We start from the raw sequence: 19734 nt of genomic DNA on the forward strand, positions 1-19734 counted from the left end.
AAATGACTGGGGAGCCCCATCCCATCCAGAGGTGGTGTCTACTTCCCCACGCTGGAATCCAGGCTGGCCTTGTAACTTGCATTGGCAAAGTGTGGCAGTGACACTGTGCCAGTTCTGAACCTCAGCATCTTGTGGTTCTGTTTCCTCTCCTGGAATCTTGCTACTGCTATGTACATACCCCCAGGCTGGCCTCTTAGGGGATGAGAGACCGAGGATAGGAGTGCTGTGAACCCACCAGCAAGTGAGAGAACCCAGCCAAGGTTGCAGAACCATTAGCAAGCCCCGCTGAAACTACAGTGACTATGGAACCTTCCAGCTAACCCCTGAACTCATTTGCAATCATAAATTGTCATTGTTTTAATAGGTGGCAATAGATAACTGATAGAGTTATGATGCAATTTAAAAGAAAAAAATCACAAGTAAAATATGTCAATTAATGTGAAATTGTTGTAATTATGACCAAAAGAAAAATGAAATGCATGAAAATGAGATGAATTGTTGTTTTATGACAGCAAGCTTATTAAAATATTGATATATTTTTATCTCTCTACATTTCTGCATTTCCAAATTTTCTTTGATGAGCATGCATTACCGTCATCATGTTTGCATATTATACAGTTTATTGAGCAATAGTAACTCAGGAGTCTTAGAGATAGTTGGTATCTGCCACATACTCTAGTATCTAGACTAGTCCAAAGTATGTGTTTTAAAAAATCATAAAACTCCTTATAATCTGTAAGGTGTTATAATTTTTACTATGGTGCCTACTTCCATAATTGTTGAGCACTCTAATAAGATGCTACACTTTCTGCTCCAAAATTGGTAGAGTTTTTACATTTTATTTTAAGAATGTATTACCCTAAAAAGCTAACAAATTGATTATCCAAGGATTTGAACAAACTTCCTTATCATTAAGTAATATACATGGCAATAATAAGCACAAGCCCTCTGTGTGTCACACATCAACTTCTCAGGCTAAATAGAGCTGAGCTTTCATCTTGAATGGCAGCTTTGGAAAAAGGATCATGCACAGAGCAACCCTTGAACTGTTTACAGAGACAGTAATGTGAGGAGCACACCCTCCCAAGATAAAAGCTGCTTTATGGTATATAAAGAAAGTCCTTTGAAAGTATTGCTAAAATTGAAGAGAAGACTTTGTACTTCAACAACTTTCATGCCAGCATCTGAAAACATTTTACTGACATACACCTTTAATCTGCACAGCTGCCTGAGGGTAAGTAACAAGTTTTACTATCCCCATTTTATAGGTCGAAAATCCAAGGTAGAAAGGTACCAGAAAGTGACGCATGCTAGTTTATTTGGTTGCAAATAACGTAAAAAATTGGCCAATCAGGCAATAATAATTTATATTACGTAAATATATTTATATAAGATATAATTATATATAATATATAGTATTGTATCTTATATTTAAAATGACAAAATTAAAAATAAAAATAAATGTGTGTGTATATATAAAGGACATAGGAAAGCACGTGGCTATGAAAGAAGGAAGTTGGGCAACTCGAGGGCTCTAGGTTCTAGCAATCGAGTCTCTTCAGGGTGCTGGTGTCTGAAGCTGTTTCAGCCATGTGTCACTCCATTCAAAACAAATTGTACAGAGAGAATGCCTGAGCACCAGAGTTGGGTCACAGACCAATTCTATAAGCATTGTACACTATGGTTGAGGAGTAACTCCCCAGGAGAAAGAAAGTCAATGTCAGGTAGACACAAAACTATGCATATTTTAGAATGAATGAAATGTAAAAGGAAGTTCTTTACGACTTTTGCCTGGCTATCACTTATCACTCAGCCCTTTTCAGAACCAACCAGGAGTTTCTAGAACTAGGAAAGAAGGGAGCTTTGAGCCTAGCCCATGGTCTGGCACAGAGTTAGTTCAGTAAAAGAACACTGAATAACTGAATGAATGCATGAACCACTTGGCATCTGTGCAGTCCTGAACGAAATAATGATAATTCGAAATAATTCATTACTCTTCAAATCTGAGGCCTCTTGTGCCTCAGTGTTCTTACCAGTTAAAAGGGAATAGGTAATAATAATTCTATCTTGTAGGGTTGTTATAAGGAGTAATGGAGATAATATTAATAAAGCATTTAGAGTAATCCTGGCACACAGGAAGATACTATTTGTTAGCTGCTATCATCATCTTTATATTATCATTAATCTTGTTAAGGAGCACTTTATATTTAACATCAATAATTTCTCATTCATGGTTGCCAATTACCCTCAGCACAATCAGAGTTGGTTGTGCTGAGTTGTGCAGAGTTAGTTTTTCTCATATAATAAATAATGAAATGAAACTCAAGGAATTTAAGTTATCAGCTCAAGGTCTGTTGCCTACTAGATGTCATCTTCCACTGCTTATCTCTAAGGACTATCTTCTTTTTCTTACAATGTGTTACTTCCCAAAATAAAAGGTAAAGAGTGTAGCCAAAAACAGTGAACTTGCAATGGTGGAATTCCAGGCATGTAGAAGGAAATGTCTCTCCTGGTGATCCACAATCCATCTTGAACAGGAAATCTTGCTGACTATGAGCTCCATTCATGATATACCTAAGCATTTTCCCCACTAAACTTCGAGTTCCTTCAGAGTAGAGAGGTGCTCTCCCAGCACCAAGTGTGGTTCCTGGCATTTGGTAAGTATAATGCATGTACTATGCAGCCAAGATACTCTACAGGAGAAAAACATTAAAAAGTTTTCAAAATATGTCTATGGTTTGTATCCTATGGAGAGTTATCTTTCCTTCTCCCTTTTTGAGATCTCTTTTTCCTCCTTAAGGAAGGAGATCCCTTTTCCTCCTTAAGGAAAGAAGAAATATTTATTTGGCTTTTTAAATGTTAATTCCTTACTCAGCCCTCTCCCTAATCTGGTCTTATCTCTGAACCCAGCCTGTCACTCATATGGTCACTTGTCCCATGAACAGTATAAACTCAACATGCCCCAAACCACATTTATCATCTCTGCCAATTTCTACTCCTCCCAAATTTGTTCCTACTCCTATAATTTATGATCTCTCTTGGATGCATCATCCACCAAGCCAGAAACCTCAGGGTCATCGCTCTCCTTCCCATCATACTTCCTCACCCATCCATACTTCAAGGCTGCCAATTCTGTCTCTGTATGCATTCTTATATTATTTCTCTAACCTCTCTTCCCACCACTTTTAGGCTACCATCACCTCTAGCATGGACTGCTGCTATTGTCTGCTGCTTTTGTCTTCTGTCTTTTCAATTTATTTTTTACTGAGGCAAAGTACTACTTTTGAGCAGAGATGAACTAGCCATTCACCAAACTGGTTTTTCTTTCCTCCAGAGCAACATCTTGGCTAGGCAGGAGACCAAAACATGCCACCTCAAAATATGCCTCTTTGGCATAGTATTATCTTGAGTCAATTATTTTGAGACCCTGCAGACACAAGAGAATCTCTGAAAACAGAGTAGAAGTTACCCTTTTGAAAAGAAAATTTGCATCTATAAAAAAAAAAACCCACATGCAAGAATCTTAGTCTGTTTTATGCTTCTATAACAGCATACCACAGATTAGGTATTTAAAATGGACAGAAATTTATTTGGCTCACGGTTCTGAAGTCTAGGAAGTCTTGTTGTTGCATCATCGCATGGCAGAGGGCATCATGATCATAGGCAAGGGAACAAGAGAGGGGGCTAAACTCATCCTCATGGCCTAAAAACATCTTAAAGGTGCTACCTCTCAACAGTGTTGCATTGGGAATTAAGTTTTCAACCCATATACTTTGGGAGACACATTCAAATCATAGAAGGGTGTCTCTTTCTTTGTACCAGGAAGAAAAGGATGATTACATCTCTAAAGACTCTTATCAATGGAGAAGGTACTGACTTAATCTGCATAATAAACCTTACCCTTGTTTACTGGGATTTTCCTGGGTATTTCTCCATAACCAGCCTTCCCTACAACCTTTTTTCATTTCAACAGACATGGTATTTAAACCTGAATTCAAAGCCACTTCTGTGAGATTTATTTACTTATCCTTGCATATCTCCAATGTATACTTGAAGTATATACATGTTAATAAACTCCTGGTTTTCTCTTGTTAATTTATTTTTTTGTTACAGAGGTCTGTCCCAACTAAGAACTATGAAGGGTAGATATTTCTTCCTGCACAGCTACATTTCCCAGGCTCCCTTGCTGTTAGCGGCGGCAGTGTGACTGTGTTGACTGAGCTCTGGACAGTGGAATATAGATGCAAGTGATGTATTCATTCCCTGTCCTAATCCTTAAACACTTTCTGCACAAGCCTTCTCAGCTTCCTTGCCTCATCTGCTGGCTTGAGGTCAATGGCCAGAGTTTAGAAGTCATGTCTAGAAAATAGCAGAGCCTACGTCCACCTGCAACTCTGAATACCTTCCTTGAACAGACCCCTTGCTCTTACCAATTGAAATACATGTCACTGAAAAATAATCTTGCATGGCATTTAATCACTGAGGTTTCAGAATTTCTCTGTTGGAACACCTACCTTTGCCTTAATTAATATATCTTTTTAAAGAAGAAATTTGACCTGCTTAAAACCTTCTAATCCCTGCCTATCATCTTTGAGATCAAGTCCAGAGTTATCTGGCTCTGGCCCTATCAAACTCTCTAATCATTTATCTCACTATTAAGGTCACACATTTCACTTTCCAGTAGTATCCAATTACCTGTCAGTTCCCCCACTCCCCAGGATAGCTCATATATCTTTCTATCTATCTCTGATTAACTTCCTGGTGTTTGAAATACCCTGTTTTTTGTTTGTTTGTTTGTTCTATCATAAACTTAGTTTATATTAACCTTCAAAGATTAGTCCAAATGCCATCTACTCCAGGAATCCCTCTCTTCCTCTCTCAATCCAGGTTAAGTTCTCCTCCTGAGTGTTTCCCTCTGCCTGAATGTATCAAAAATTATACTGCAGTCCTGATAATGTAGCCGTCTGGTCTACACGATAGGCTGCAAAGGAGCAGCACCAAGAGGGGTCTATGACTTGTCCATCATGATACCCAGCTCCTACCCTAGAGCCAGTGTAGCCTATACAGTCACCCCTCCGTAACTGCGGGGGATTGGTTCCAGGATCCCCACTGGATATCAAAATTCACAGATGCTGAAGTTCCTTATACAAAGTGGCATCGTATTTGCACATAACTTATGCATTCTCCTATATAGTTACTAGCTTGCTTATATTACTTAATACAATGTAAATTCTATGTAAATAGTTATTCTGTTGCATTGTTTAGGAAATAATGTCAAGGAAAAAAATGTTTGTACAGATACAACCATACTTTATTTTTTCAAATGTTTTTGATTCACGGTTGGTTGAATCCACAAATGCAGAACCGACAGATACAGAGGGCCAATGGCATATGCTTACTGGATTGAAACCTTTCTCATTCCAGCTGACTTATTTCGTAGGCTAGTGATCTGCTTTCTTTGTTCACAAGGCTTCTTTGCCATGCAAAAGCACTCCAAGAAAGCTTTAGTCCTTTTTTTTTCCCTTTCATTTTGGAATCTGTCTCTTTCATTTGGGTCATGTAAGTATGCTAGAATTTACCAGCTCAGGAAAATGGTAAACAGAGAGTGGTACAGTAAGGACACAACAGCCTCAGCATTCATTTTCCATCCCTAGTGCTACTGCTACATGTAAGTCCTTGCTCAGTTGTCATAGACCACCAAAAAATGAGTGGTTATGCTAGTAGCTCCCCTTCCTCTGTACCAGCTCAGCCACAGGGTTCCTGAGGCCACCACACTCAGTACTCAGCCCTCCCAGGCCCCCATGAAGGCACCTCCTTCTAGGAACCCATCTTCCAGCTGGAGCCACTCACTGAACACTCCCACAACCATGCCCTTGACCCAGTCCCTGAAGATCCAACCAACTCACTGATTATGCCTCCACTGTCTTCAAATCTTGAAGAACTCCCTCTCTACTTTAGACTATACCTCAATGGGTCTGTACCTTCAAGCAAGAAAGAAAAATGTTGTGGGATTAGAACTGAGTTTGGGAGAGGCTTGCCTATTTCTTTTATTTTTCCATCTTCGAAACTCAAAAAGGCTACTACTTTCATGAAGAGTACAGAAAATTCAGATCTCCGTAACATAGACTTGTTAACTTTGCTAGAAGAGGAAGGAACGCCTTTCCTTCATTTCCAGTAACTCTGTGGCATCGAATGAGACACAGATAAGTTTCTCAACCACCTTGCTACAGCGCCCACCATTTTGATGCCTACTATGCCGCTAGAGCTAACAAGGCCCTGTCCATTGAGGAGCTCATGGCATGGTTGGGAAGCTAGACGACTAAATGCAAAACCAAAGTACAGTACATTAGGGCTAGGCTAGAAGGAGTTCAAAGTGTGTAGCAAATGCACAGAGCAGGCACCTAGCCCCACTTGGCAAATCAGAAGAGGCAACAGCGGAGCTGAGCCTTGGAGAACCAGGAGCAGTTGTTCAGGTAAAGCAGGGACGCATAGTAGAAGAGGTGTGTTTCTTGTTTCCTTTCCATTTAAGCTATAAAAATATTCTTCCCCTTGTTAAATAGAGATGAAAGGGAAGCATTAAAGATCTTTAGCGTGAGCATGACATGATAATGGGGCAAGCTGGAGGGAAGCCAAACTGGAGGCAAGGGAACTAGTTCCAAGGCTCATTCTCTGCTTTCCTCCAGGATGAGCTGTCTGCTAATTATCTCCCATCCATGAAGCCACAGGCCCAGAGGCCCATAATGACACAGCACTGAGGGGTCCCTGCTTTTGCTAGAATTATTCCTGATAAGCTTCACTTCACAGAAGACTTGGCTTCCCCAGTCTCTGATTCTTTTGTAAATCCCCAGAATTCACCTAAGGCCTCTGCCCTGCAGCTTTTGTAAGCTTACCTCAAACCCAAAAATGCCCCCCTTGACTGACAGTCCTCTCAGGGTGGAACCAAGAAGAAATATATTAGTCTAAAGGGAAAAACCCACAGAGGCATGGAGTTCCCCTTGGCTAAAGGAAAAAGCATGTGCAGAATAGTGTGGCTTAAAGAATGATAGTACTCCTTGACCTTCAAGGGTTGGGCTCGAGTTCATGGTTCTTTAAGGCTGTCAGAAGCCACAGTGACTCATAACCCTGTTTGTCCTGGGAGGAGGAAGGGTGATGGGGTGTGAGTCACAATGGAGAGAAGGACTCACTAGTATGGGACTTGAGAAAGGTCCGTAATAGTGATGTCTTCCAGTGTCTTCTGAGTTCTCACGTTTCCTTTCAGACTTTGAGCTGGGAAAGGGGCTAAAAAGGGGACGATATGGTGGTCTCTTATTAATTAGAGTGGATAACTAGAGAATCAGGGAAAAACTAACAAAAAAGGCCAGAGACAAGACTGGCCCTGGGGAATTCAAATTTCAGGTCATCTAAAAAATAATAATAAATCAAAGGTTGTCTTTTGTCTTTCCTGCAAAAAATGTGCCATGGTAGCACCATGAGTGTATGAGTGATCTTGGGACCAAATCTGTCTGCATGGGATCCCTGTTCTGCCTCTCCTTAGATGTGTGACCATAGGCAAGTTGTTGAATCTCTGTGGACATTAAGCAACACATTCTTGAACAATTACTATGTTCCAGGCACTCGACTTGGTATCTTATTTGCATCACCTCAAATAATTCCATGCCTACTTTATAATAATACATTCATTTCAGAGTTGTTGGGAGGATTAAAGGAGATAGTCCAGTGAAAGAGTCTAACTGCCTGGCACAATATAGGGATTAAATAGGTACCATTTTCCTTTAATCTCCTCCTTTTTAAGGAAGTGTACATATCTTGGGCTTTAGGTTTTCTATGAGCATGTCTATTTGAGTTTAGTTGAATGTATACATGCCTCCCTTGCAAAAGGGAAAAAAAATGCCTTTGATTTTGGCCATTCTTGCACTGTACAGCTTTACATGCGTTTTCTCACCAACATTAACTTCACACACATCATTTTAATTATGATTTTGTTACCTGTGATAGCTTAGAACTACTAGCACAGAACATACTACTGAAAAGCCAATCTGTTTAAGCAACAAAGAGAACTGGGAATAACCCTGTTTTTAATGTACCTAGTCCCATGAGTTCTTGAAGTTAGAAATAAACAGCTCCCCTGGCTTTGCTGCCCTGACCTTTGGGTCGTACAAATCAAGTCGGCTTGGCACAGGAAGCAGCACTCAAATCCAGATTCTAACAAACCAGAAGTGAGGCGGAGAGAGATAGAATAAGCCTCTACTTCGGGCACCAGAGTTCTTATTTGAAGTAGGGATTCCTCGGGTAAATCTTGTATGTTACAGAAGATAAAATTATATAATAATTAAAAACTATGGCTCCCTAAGCTATGAGGATGCAAAGGCACAAGAATAATATAATGAATTCTGGGGACTTGCGGGGAAGGGTAGGAGGAGGTTGAGGAATAAAAGACTACACATGGGGTGCAGTGTACGCTGCTCGGGTGATGGGTGCACCAAAATCTCAGAAATCACACCTAAATAACTTATCCATGTCACCGAACACCTCCTGTTCCCCACAAACTATTGATTTAAAAAGCCAAAATATGAACAAACCCTAATGTAAACTATGGACTTTAGTTGATTATGATACATCAATGTAGGTGCATCAGTTGTAGCAAATGTATCACTCTGGTGAGGGATGCTAATAATTGAGGAAGCTGTGGTTTTGTGGGGGTAGGAGAGATACGGGAAATATCTGTACCTTCCTCTCAAATTTGCTGTGAAACTAAAACGCCTCTAACAAAATAAAGTATATTTAAAAAAAAAAGATATGGCTTGGTAGCATCACATAAAATTTAGTATTCAATCCAAGACCAGAGCCTTCTTTGGCTCCTTCAGATCAATAGCTTATCCCATATAGGAATTATCAAGCCTTCATACAAGAAAAAATATATATACACATATATATATATATAAATATATTTATATAAACAACGTTATATATATACACAAACACATCTCTCTAAAAGCTGGGATTGTGGAATTGCTTTTGTTGAATTATCCATGGATTCATAGTACATAGAAATTGCTCTGAAGATTATTAATAAATGAAGGAAGGAAGGAGAGAGAAGACTGAACTTCAGCTACACAGGAGATTTGCTAATTCCTGTCTGTTCAAGAGCTAAGAGAGATATAAGAACATTGGCTTGGCAATCAGAATTTTCTTGAGTAAAATCCAGGCTCTGCCACTAACCGTCCCTGAATAAGGCATGTCACCTCTCTAAGCTTCCATGTCCTCATCTGTAAAATTGGGATATGAATACCTCTGTAGTGTGTAGGATTATATCATCCCTCAATCAATCGATAGATAATAGATTATTCATACAAGAGTATCCAGCACCATGTCTGGTACACAACCTGCACACTCAATGTTTTTTTACCGAAACTTCCTAAAATGGGAAAAACTTCATCCTTTTTATTTCCTCTACATCTCCCTCTTATTTTTCCCTATTATAGAAGACTTGTTGTGTATGTGCAATAAAATAAGAAAAAAAATTTTTTTGAGAAAATGTTAAGACCCTTTGGTAAAGAAATGTAAGACTTCTTTGCCAAAGAAGGAATTGTTTCTCCTTCTTTTCCTGGCTCGTCCTCCTCCTCTACCTCCTCCCCCTTCTTCATGTATTCATTAGAGTAGTTATGCCTGTTCACAGACCCCCTAAGGTAAACTGGAATAATGGGCAGCTTATGGAAGCAGGTTAATACAAAGGGTTAGGGACCTAGGTTCTGGAGTCAGATAGCCTAGGCTTGACTCTTGGTTCTGCAAGCAATTAGTTTTGTGATCCTGATAAATTAATTAACTTCTCTATGTCTCAGTTGCTTCATGTGTAAAATAAAGACATTAACATTTATCTCCTAAAGTTGTTAACTGTTGACATAAGTAAAGCACTTAGAATAGCGGCTGGCTCATAGTTAACTCTCACTGAATCTTATATCTTTATTGCTGATCTAAATTTGCAGATAAATATGTAGGCTCAGAGAGGCTATGACTTACCCAAGGTCACACAGCAAGAAGTAAGAGCAGATCTTACATCATCTGCCTCAGCTCCAACTCTCTTTCTTCTCCACCACACTGCAAGGGAAAGGAGAAGGTTTATTGTGAGGCCTGTAAGCAGAGACAACCTTGAGAGCCAATATGAGTTATGTGCAGCTTTAACATTAGATTGCTTGTGAGTTTCTGGAGCAAGGAGCTCATCTTAATCCACTTGATATTCCTAGTACCCACACAGCATCTGGAACAGAGTTAACACCAAGGGAATATTGGAGGAATGAATGAATAAAAAACATCAATGAGAAAATAGGGGGTGGGAATCATAATACTATTGGGAATTTTAGACTGTGATGGGTGAACCAGGCCCTGCCCATTAGTGGAGGTGTATGGAGGTGGGGAGGAGATGAAGGGGCATTTAGATTTCTAAGGGAAAGAAGGAACAGACAGACACACCCTTATAAAATGCAGGTCAGGTATTTCAAATACCTAATGTAAATGATGAGTTAATGGGTGAGGCACACCAACACGGCACATGTATACATATGTAACAAAACCTGCACATTGCGCATATGTACCCTAGAACTTAAAGTATAATAATTTTAAAAAATGTGGTACATATACACCATGGAATACTATGCATCCACAAAAAGGAATGATATCATGTCCTTTACAGGGACATGGATGAAGCTGGAAGCCATTATCCTCAACAAACTAATGCAGGAACAGAAAACCAAATACCACATGTTCTCACTTATAAGTGGGAGCTGAACAATGAGAACACATGGACACAGAGAGGGGAGCAACACACACTGGGGCGCGGGGGCGGCATGGGGGGAGGAAGAGCATCAGAATAAATAGTTAATGCATGTGGGGCTTAATACCTTGGTGATGGGTTGACATGTGCAGCAAGTCACCATAGCACATGCTTACCTATGTAACAAATCTGTATGTCCTGCACATGTATCCTGGAACTTAAAATAAAAACATAAAGAAAACAAAAATGCAGCTCAGGTATAATCTACTGGAAGGGAGCGGGGCACACTGTCTTTGATTTGGGAGATCAAGGGGTGTGTCCTGGGGCACTGTATTACTGAACTTACTGCTTCCTACAAGACCTCACCCCTGACTAATTCCGTTCTCCAAACCCCACTTCTGCCCAAGCTTGGAAGGAAATGGCTTGGTAGAAAATGAGCAGAAATAAAACGGTTGGTGAGGAGGAGCAATTGCTATAGCTGCCCTAGTGAGGAGAGGTCTTTTCATGGAAATAGCTAAGTTCTCTTCTCAGGCGAAGCTGTAGTAATGATATTTGTGACTCACAAGGCATATTCCTGTCTGTGATCTCACTGGAGCCCCTCAAGACTGCTACAAGGTAGGAAAGGTGGATTCTATTAGCCCCATCTCACAGGTGTGAACACTGAGGACCACAGAGCAAGACAAACTGCCCCAGGTTACTGAGGGAGTTGGGGTCAGGTGCAGGCCCTGACACAAGAATCAAATTCATACCCTGGCATCCCCATCCAACTCATTCAGGTTCTAGATTGCACACATGGCAAATTCCATGCCCAGGAGGCCTAGATGGTTCACAGGATGCCTCCTCCAGCCTCATACCACCACCCACACAATTCAGGTTTGAGGGTCAGAAATGGACGCTGGGTCTGTCTCCCAGGGCTGGCAGGAGTCTTGTTTGAGTCACCAGTGTGATAGCCCTTTGTAAACTTTTGTCAGTCTGGGTATTACAAGTGGCCAGGAGGATAGATTCTGACAGCTGCCTGCATTCAATCCACAGTTGGCCCCATACTGACTGTATGGCCTTGGGCAAGTTACTTAATCTGTCAGGGCATCAGTTTCCTCATCTTTATCATGGAGATAATCACAGCGGGTTTTGACTGTATTTAAAGATTTCTCTAAGCAGTTCAAACTTTCCATTATAGACTGGGATGCCCCATCAGGTGATGAGTCCTCATCATTAGAAGCTTCCCAGGTAGCTGGTGAAGGCAAGCATCTGGATTTAGGGAGAACACTGTAAAGCTCAGAGAAGCTATGACTTACCCAGTCACGCAGCAAGAAGTAAGAGCAGATCTTACATCGTCGGCCTCAGCTCTAACTCTCTTCCTTCTCCACCACACTGCAAAGGAAGGGAGAAAGGCTCACTGGTTCCCAAACTCCCAACTATCTTAGAATCACCCAAGGGATATTTAGAAAATGCCGTTCCATTGGCCCCACTCCTAGGTATTCTGATTGAAAACATTTCCGATGGGAGCTCAGAAACCTGGGTTATTCTTAGGAGTACCCAGGTGTATTGGTTTGCTAGTGCTGTTGTAACAAAGTATCACAAACAAGGTGGTTTAAACAACAGAAATATGTTGTCTTACAGTTCTGGAAGTTAGAAGTGGGAGACCAAAGTGCAGATAGGGTTGGTTCCTTCTGAAGGCCATGAGGGAAAATCTGTTCCACGCCTCATTCCTAGCACCTGGTGGTTCCCATCAGACTTTGGCTTTCCTTGTCTTGAAGATGCATTACCCTGATCTCTGCCTTCATCTTCACCTTAGATCCTCCCTGTGTTCACATCTGTCTCTGTGCTTCAATTTCCCCTTTTTGTATGAACACAGTCACGTTGGATTTGGGTCCATCCATTCTAATGGCTTTATCTTAACTTGATCATTTGTGAAGACCCTATTTCCAAATAAGGTCACATGCACAGGTTCTGCGGATTAGGACTTCAACATCATTTTGAGGAACACAATTCAACTCATAACTTCGGCCACGGTTAAGAATCAGTGCTGTAGACCAGAGCTTTTTCAAATGGAGTATATCCAGGAACCTCCAGGAGATCCTAGAAAACAGAAGGTTCTGACTCGGTGGCTCTGCGGGCCCTGAGTCTGCTTTTTGAACTGGAGAAACTGTTGGCGCAGGTCCAGGGACCACAAGGAGATCCTTTTCGAGACAAGATTCCTACAAAACCCAGAAATGATTGCCAAGCAAATAGAAGCTCTTTGCTCCATTTCTCTAGTGAAAAGTACTGCCTTTATTATCTTAAATCTCTGCCTGCAAGTAGAACTCTGATCCTTCACGCCTGTCCCAGAGGGAGGAGCCCAGGAGGGGCACCCAACCTAAGGTGGAAAGAAAGGATTGGGCTCTCAAGCTTTGAAAGAAGTTTCCCTCATCCGTATCCTCCCTACCCCAGCTTTGACCTGTTTAATCTTGTCTATCCAGTCATTTTCTTATTCTTGTTTTGTACTGTCCTCCCCCTGCCCCACCCTACGCCCACCCCCAACGTCACCATCTGTCAGTCCAGCCCACCCTGAGCCCGGGTAGCTGCAGCTGGCTCCCAGGAAGTGACCGTCGCCAGGTCACCTGCGCCCGCCAAGTCACAGGCCAGAACCTCGCAGCCCAGCAAGGCCAGCCCGAGTCGCGAAGTAGCCCAGCCTAGCCCCTGGAGCCAATCCCCAGCCTTCAGCGGCGAAGGTGCGCCCCGCCCCCGCACGCGCCGCCCCAGGCCGGGGTAATCGCGTCCACAATGGAGCGGGCAAAGCCGGGCACAAAGACGACAGCTGCGCGGCAGGGCCTGCGAGGCCGCAGCAGAGGGGCAGCCGCCCGCGCCTTGCAGCCTCCTTAATTTATTTATAGATGCGCTCGCTTTTTATGTGGCCTAGTTAAGGACGCCTTTCCATAAATACATAGAAACGGATGTTATTCTAGAGCCCACCAATAATAGACACAGCTGTAGAGGTTGGTGCTGAAATTAACAGCCCCACCTTGCTGTCCCCGCAACCTGAAAAATAAAATGAAAAGTGCATGTGTTTTGCTTTGGCTTAGGTATATGCAAGAGAGTAATCCTATTTAACAGAGAGATGTTTCTTTGAAAATAAAGGAAGAATATCTTAGCAAACAATATTTTGGAGCAAGGCTATACCTTTGCTAATCGAAGTCGGCTTGTATCTGGGCCCGCGACTCTTACCCTTAACTAGGAGCATCTGTTTAACCCAAACACAATCCTCTTCCCCAGGCCACACGTGGTTGATTTCTCCACAAACTATGATTTGCCAAACACAATTCCGGCTGTTTCTGATCCACCCACTTGTTTGGGGCGTTGGTCCTATAACCGCTCTTTGGAGTCTAGGGGTTCAGAAAGAATCAAATCATTACAAAGCTGTGAAAGCGTCTCCAGCCTGTATCCCTTTGTTATTCTCCCGGTTTGTTCTACAGACCTTAATTCTATTATCCGGTTGTAATTTGGTTCTGTGTCTCTCCAACATTCTTTCATTTATTCTGCCCTCTTTTTTTTTTAATCGATTGACTCATCTGTAATTGGATTTTCTCTGGCTCTTACCAGCTATTAAAAGTAGCTATGTGTGTGTGTATGTGAGTGAGTGTGCTTTCTAACTAGGCCACACTTTCCAACGCCTTGCAATCTTTAATCTTGCTCCGAGTTTCTAAGTAGGAATTCAATTCCCTGATTCCTTGTGAGGCGTCAGGGAGTTGCAGAAAGGACACAAACTTTAGAAGCAGTTTGGTTTTGTTTGTTGTGTTTAAGGCTGACATTTATCGAGCTCATACTATGTGCCAGGCATTCCTCCAAGCACTTTACAAGCATTAATAATCCCTACCACCTCCTTTTAGGGCAGATACTCTTAGTACTCCATTTTACAGAAAGCAAGGAGAAAAATGGGCTAAGAAACTTGCCACGGTCAGAGCTCTTGATCACGATGCAATTTTCCTAAGTTTTCTTCAGTTTGTATCTGGGTGACCTTAGGCACAGCTTCTTATTTCTGCCTCTGTTTCCACATCTGCAAAATGACTATGTTGGTTTCTCTCACAGGGCATTTGTTAGAATGTACTGAGGGCACAGTGCCTGGTTGTCAGTGGGGATTAAACACACAGTCAATCCCAGTGCTGGGACAATGCAAGGGAGTCCAGTAACCCCTGAGCTGTGTATTAGAGCAAAGACTAAATAAGGGAACCCTGGGAGCAAGAGTACAGAAATAGAGCACTGCTCTCAGACGCTTATAAAGCCACTGCAGTCTTTGCTTTAGAGGAACGCAAACAGGAACCAAGCAGATCACTTCAGAGAATCATTAGAAAGATTCTGCTGCTGACAATGTAATTTTTGACAGTCACTTCCTCTCTGGAGCCCCCAGGTTTCCCAAATGCAAAAGGATGGGGGGAGATGGCTGATCACTGAGATCTCTTCTGTAACTATCTCTGGGGACAGGCTTGGTGCCGTCACCTCAAGGCTGGATCAACCCTGCCACAGCAAGTGAGAGCTTACACACTTCTTAGCTTCATGTTATAGAATTATTTAGCTGGCACCACAAATGCTTAAAGTAGATACTCTTATCTTCATTGTACAGATGAGGAAACTGAGCCACAGAGACGCCAAGTAACTTGCCCAAGGTGGCATGGAAGTGGTAGGACCAAGATTCAAACCATGCTCTCTCCACTAAGGCCCAGCCCTGCACATTTCTCATGTGGTTCTCAGGTAAGGATAGAGATGGGGTGGTGCAGACTGCAGGCAGTGAGTCAGGCACTGGGAAGGAATAAATGACTAAGGAACAATGGACATGCCAAACCGACACCACGAGTAGCTTGTTACTTGACAATCATTTACTTTGTGTAAACTTATGACATCCATGTTTTAAATAATCTAATAGATGATTTTGCAAGGCTGTGGAATGAAATAATGAATATGAAACACTTAGCATACATAACACCTGGGCCTCATAGTCTCATAACTCTCCAATTCATGTGAAGTATTATAATAATTATTATTGGAATGAATGTTTAAATACAGTCTGTGTGTGCAAAGGTATACAGGGATTTTAAATGTAATTACCAGATTTTTTATATCAGATTAAGATCTATTTTTTAAAGTCAAACTTTCAAAATCAGTCCTAAAAATTATAAACAGAATTGGTTCCACCTCACACCCCTCTCTCTACCAGGTCCTCATGCTGTTCAGAGGGACACAAAACACAATTTTGACTGTCACTCAAGGGGTGGAGTGAGGAATTAACCTCTACTGCAAAACTGCAGAGTAGTATAATTTCATAACTTCAAACATCTGGCAAACTCCACAGGTAGTATTTGCAAAAGCAATTTTGCACTGACCACTTTTGTTATCGTTTAAGTCTTTTTGAGTATTTTCCTTGGGAAATCTCCAGTGTTTAACATTCTGCAGATTTAGAGATTTAATTCTCAATTTTCCCAAAACCACATGATCCCAAATGTAACACTCCTTTCCAAATTTAAACAACATGTGTGTATTAACCTTGACAGCTCAAAAATATAATCTAATTGGACCACAGTTGTAGAGACTGATCATTATAGTATTGTTTGAAATAATAAATAGCTGTAAGCAACTTACATATCCAACTATGAAGAGCTGACTCAATAGCTCATGGCATCTTAACAGTACTCTAGTTACCATTAGCTAGGGGTTGGAGGAGGCAGGGAATAGGGAGTGACCTCAAATGGATAAGAAATGTTCTGAAATTCAGTAACAGAATCACACAACTTTGTGGAAACACTAAAAGCTACTGAACTGTACACTTTAAAGGGGTGAATTTTATGGTATGTGAATTAACTGAAAAAAAAGTAAGGAAAAAAAGATTGATACGATTCTGCCCATTAAGAGTCAACAAACTATTATACAAAAAACTTTTAAATGATGTTATAGAAATGTACCTATTGACATAGAATAAGATTGAATATATTAAGGGGGGCAGGGGCAAACATGTACCAAGTGAGCAAATATGATTCATTTTGATGAAAAAGTAATATCTGTGTCCAGATGGATGTAGAATATAAACCAAAGTGTTAACTGGTTATTTCTGAAATTATAGGTGGTTTTTGTTATCTTTTTTCATCACTAGGGATATATATAGGATATATAGGGAGATATATAGAGAGAGGATATATATAGAGAGAGATATCTAGCATATATAGAGATATATATTCATAGTTGGATATATAAGTTGCTTACAGCTCTTTATTATATATATATTTTATTAAGGGAGGGGGGAAAAGGAGAAAACAATTCTAGCGGAGGAGAGGATAGATGAGAGGAGAAGTTTAGACCTTCAACAAAACAGATGTGGACAAGTTTCAACAGTGTGTCCAGTGCACTCCACAATGCATGTTCTGTTCCAGGAAAACCATCATCTGTGGCCACAGGACAAATACACAAGGCTTCAATGTTTACTCATAGATTGCTCTATCTCTTTCACTTTGATTTAGAAAATGAAGGGACAGTTCTCCTGATAAAAGTTACAAAGCCAACTTCATCTGTCAACCTCTTTTTTGTTTGTTTGTTTGCTTGTTTTAGACTTTGAGACAGAGTCTTGTTTTGTTGCCCAGGCTGGAGTGCAGTGGTGAGATCTCAGCTCACTACAACCTCCATCCCCAGGTTCAAGCAATTCCCTTGCCTCAGCCTCCAGAGTTGCTGGGACTATAGGCATGTGCCACCATGCCCAGCTAATTTTTGTATTTTTAGTAAAAGTGGGATTTCATCATGTTGGTCAAGCTGGTCTTGAATTCCTGACCTCAAGCAATCCACCTGCTTTGGCCTCCCAAAGTGCTGGGATTGCAGGTGTGAGTCAGTGCACCCAGCCACCTCTCAACCTCTTTTTGATAAACATAACCAAGTTTCACCTGTTATCAAAGACGCCTTCTAAGATCTGTTAATAGCAATTTTTTGGTTGGTTATTTCCATATCATGGACATCATATACAAAATCATTCCTATCAAGAAAGAAAGGAGAAATAAAATGATATTTTCATAGTATCTGCTATAGATTAAGCATGTTTCAGGAAGTGTTGATGGCCATGTTTACTTGGCACTGAAAACATGCCCAGAAGTTGAGCATTGGGACCTGTTATTGTAAGAGACGCAGAGAGGCTGCTACATCAGCCTAAGCTCACCTGGCTGGTGACGGCAGAATGCCAGTGTGTCTGAATCCCCAGAATCAAGTTCTAAACCTCTACAGCACACCACCCCCACCCCGATCCTTGCTCCCACAAGGTCCTTGTAGCCAACTAATTACCAAAACACCATAGATTTCTGGAACAGCCTCTGTGAAATAAAACTGATCAGGGCTGCCAAACGACTCACTTACTGAATTGCCAGTGCTCAACCCTGACCTCCCTCATTGACGATGAAGCCTCCAGCACACACATACTCCATGTGCTAGAAAACATAATACTAGAGGGAGAAGGAGGAAGGGGAAAGGAGAAATAAGGAGGGCAGGTAGCAAGCCTCCCTCCTACTGGGCTCCCTCTCATCCATCCAGGGCTTCCCCTGGCCCCAGCCCCCTCCCGACAGCCCTGCAGTTGGTCCCATTATCCCTTCCACCCCAGCTAATTATAGTCACTGATTACCTAACAGCAAGCCCTACTATCACCTGCTTCGGCCTGACAGATTATGCCATCTGGGCCACGTGGCTAGGGTCTGAGAGCCATGAGAGGTCACAGAGAGGGGCAAACGGCTCTGAATGGGAAGAAATGTGTTTACAGCCCTGACAGCTGACTGGGCAATTAAAGGGGCTTTAGCTGTGTGTTCCCAGCTGAAACCCCTCTCCAGGGGCCTCACCACCTAGTGCTATTAGCTGATGGGATGTGGCTGCATGTCATACCGGTTCCAAATGTGGACATGCTATGGGACTGCACCCTCTCCTAAAAAGGACAAGAAAAAGGACTCAGAGAAAGCTGTGGGCTCACAGTTGTTTGAGGTCCTTATTGAGCCAACACCAGAATATACCCTCAGAGGAAATGACCAGCATTTTGAGAAAGCACGGTGTCCAAATACATTTTCCTGTGTTTATTATACATTACCTTAAATACATGTGTGAAACACTTTATGAAATCGAACTCTGTGAGACTTCTATATTAACAACTTTTGTGTACTTATCAGCAGTGTGTCTGCCTCTAACTTTACTATTCCTGTGTACGACCTGTCAATCTTAATAAAATGCAGATTCTAAATCTGTCTGTGTGGGGAAGGACAGGGGAGGTAGAACACAGCTTCTGTATTTCTAAGGCGCTCCTAGAGGAAGCAGACACCACTGGTCCACAGACCATACTTTGAGTAGCCAGGACCTAATTAGCTATTGAATAAAAATAAATTAGTGAATTAACATTATATAGAAAACCTGTAGATTAGTATTTCTCAAACTATGTACTTCAGAATGCTAGTTATCCAAGAAAGCTGCCTGCACTTCAATAGGTTCTTAGTCAAATAAGTTTGGGGAGCACCAGTTACTCTGGGTCCCCCTGGGAATTCACAATACACATGATTACCATATCAGAGCTGAGAATACCCACAGTGATCTCTTCCACTTTTTTGTGAACAGTTTGCAGTCTACTAAAAGTTTTGTGCTCTATGTCCTAAATGTTTGTTGCAATCCTTGCTGAATATTTTACACTATCCTGATTGCTTAACCTGTCCATTAATTTCTCCATTTTGAAAATGCCTTCTCAAAGTTATTCACATGAAACACACACACACACATGCACACACACACACACATTCGCAAGAAAGGCTTTGAGACTTCAGAGCAATGCCCATATGAGGTACTGCCATAAAGTGCAGGCATTTTGGCAGTTAGTTTCTCCACAGCTTCTGAGTACAAATGAGTAAAGCTTGCCCAGCTTTTCCTACTCCCAGTTTAAGGAGGAAGCAGGAATAAAGGAGTAAAAAGCCCAGAGGACTGGATATGTAGTATGT

At 41.5% G+C, this 19734-nt stretch overlaps 2 long non-coding RNA genes across 2 annotated transcripts; one reads left to right on the forward strand and one right to left on the reverse strand.

Moving 5' to 3' along the window:
• The first annotated feature begins 1402 nt into the window (after positions 1 to 1402).
• LOC117085161 lies at positions 1403 to 8658 on the forward strand. The gene is made up of 3 exons (XR_004437829.1): positions 1403 to 1415; positions 7709 to 7711; positions 8563 to 8658. It is a non-coding gene; the product is annotated as an uncharacterized LOC117085161 (long non-coding RNA).
• Positions 8659 to 9069: 411 nt separating this feature from the next.
• Positions 9070 to 13097, reverse strand: LOC117085160. Its single transcript, XR_004437828.1, has 3 exons — positions 12387 to 13097; positions 12064 to 12139; positions 9070 to 10095 (listed from the first exon to the last, which is right to left on the reverse strand). It is a non-coding gene; the product is annotated as an uncharacterized LOC117085160 (long non-coding RNA).
• Between the last annotated feature and the right edge of the window lie 6637 nt (positions 13098 to 19734).

The sequence above is a fragment of the Trachypithecus francoisi genome, unplaced genomic scaffold (assembly GCF_009764315.1).
Source record: "Trachypithecus francoisi isolate TF-2019V2 unplaced genomic scaffold, Tfra_2.0 Lachesis_group1, whole genome shotgun sequence".
Classification (NCBI taxonomy): Eukaryota; Metazoa; Chordata; class Mammalia; order Primates; family Cercopithecidae; genus Trachypithecus; species Trachypithecus francoisi.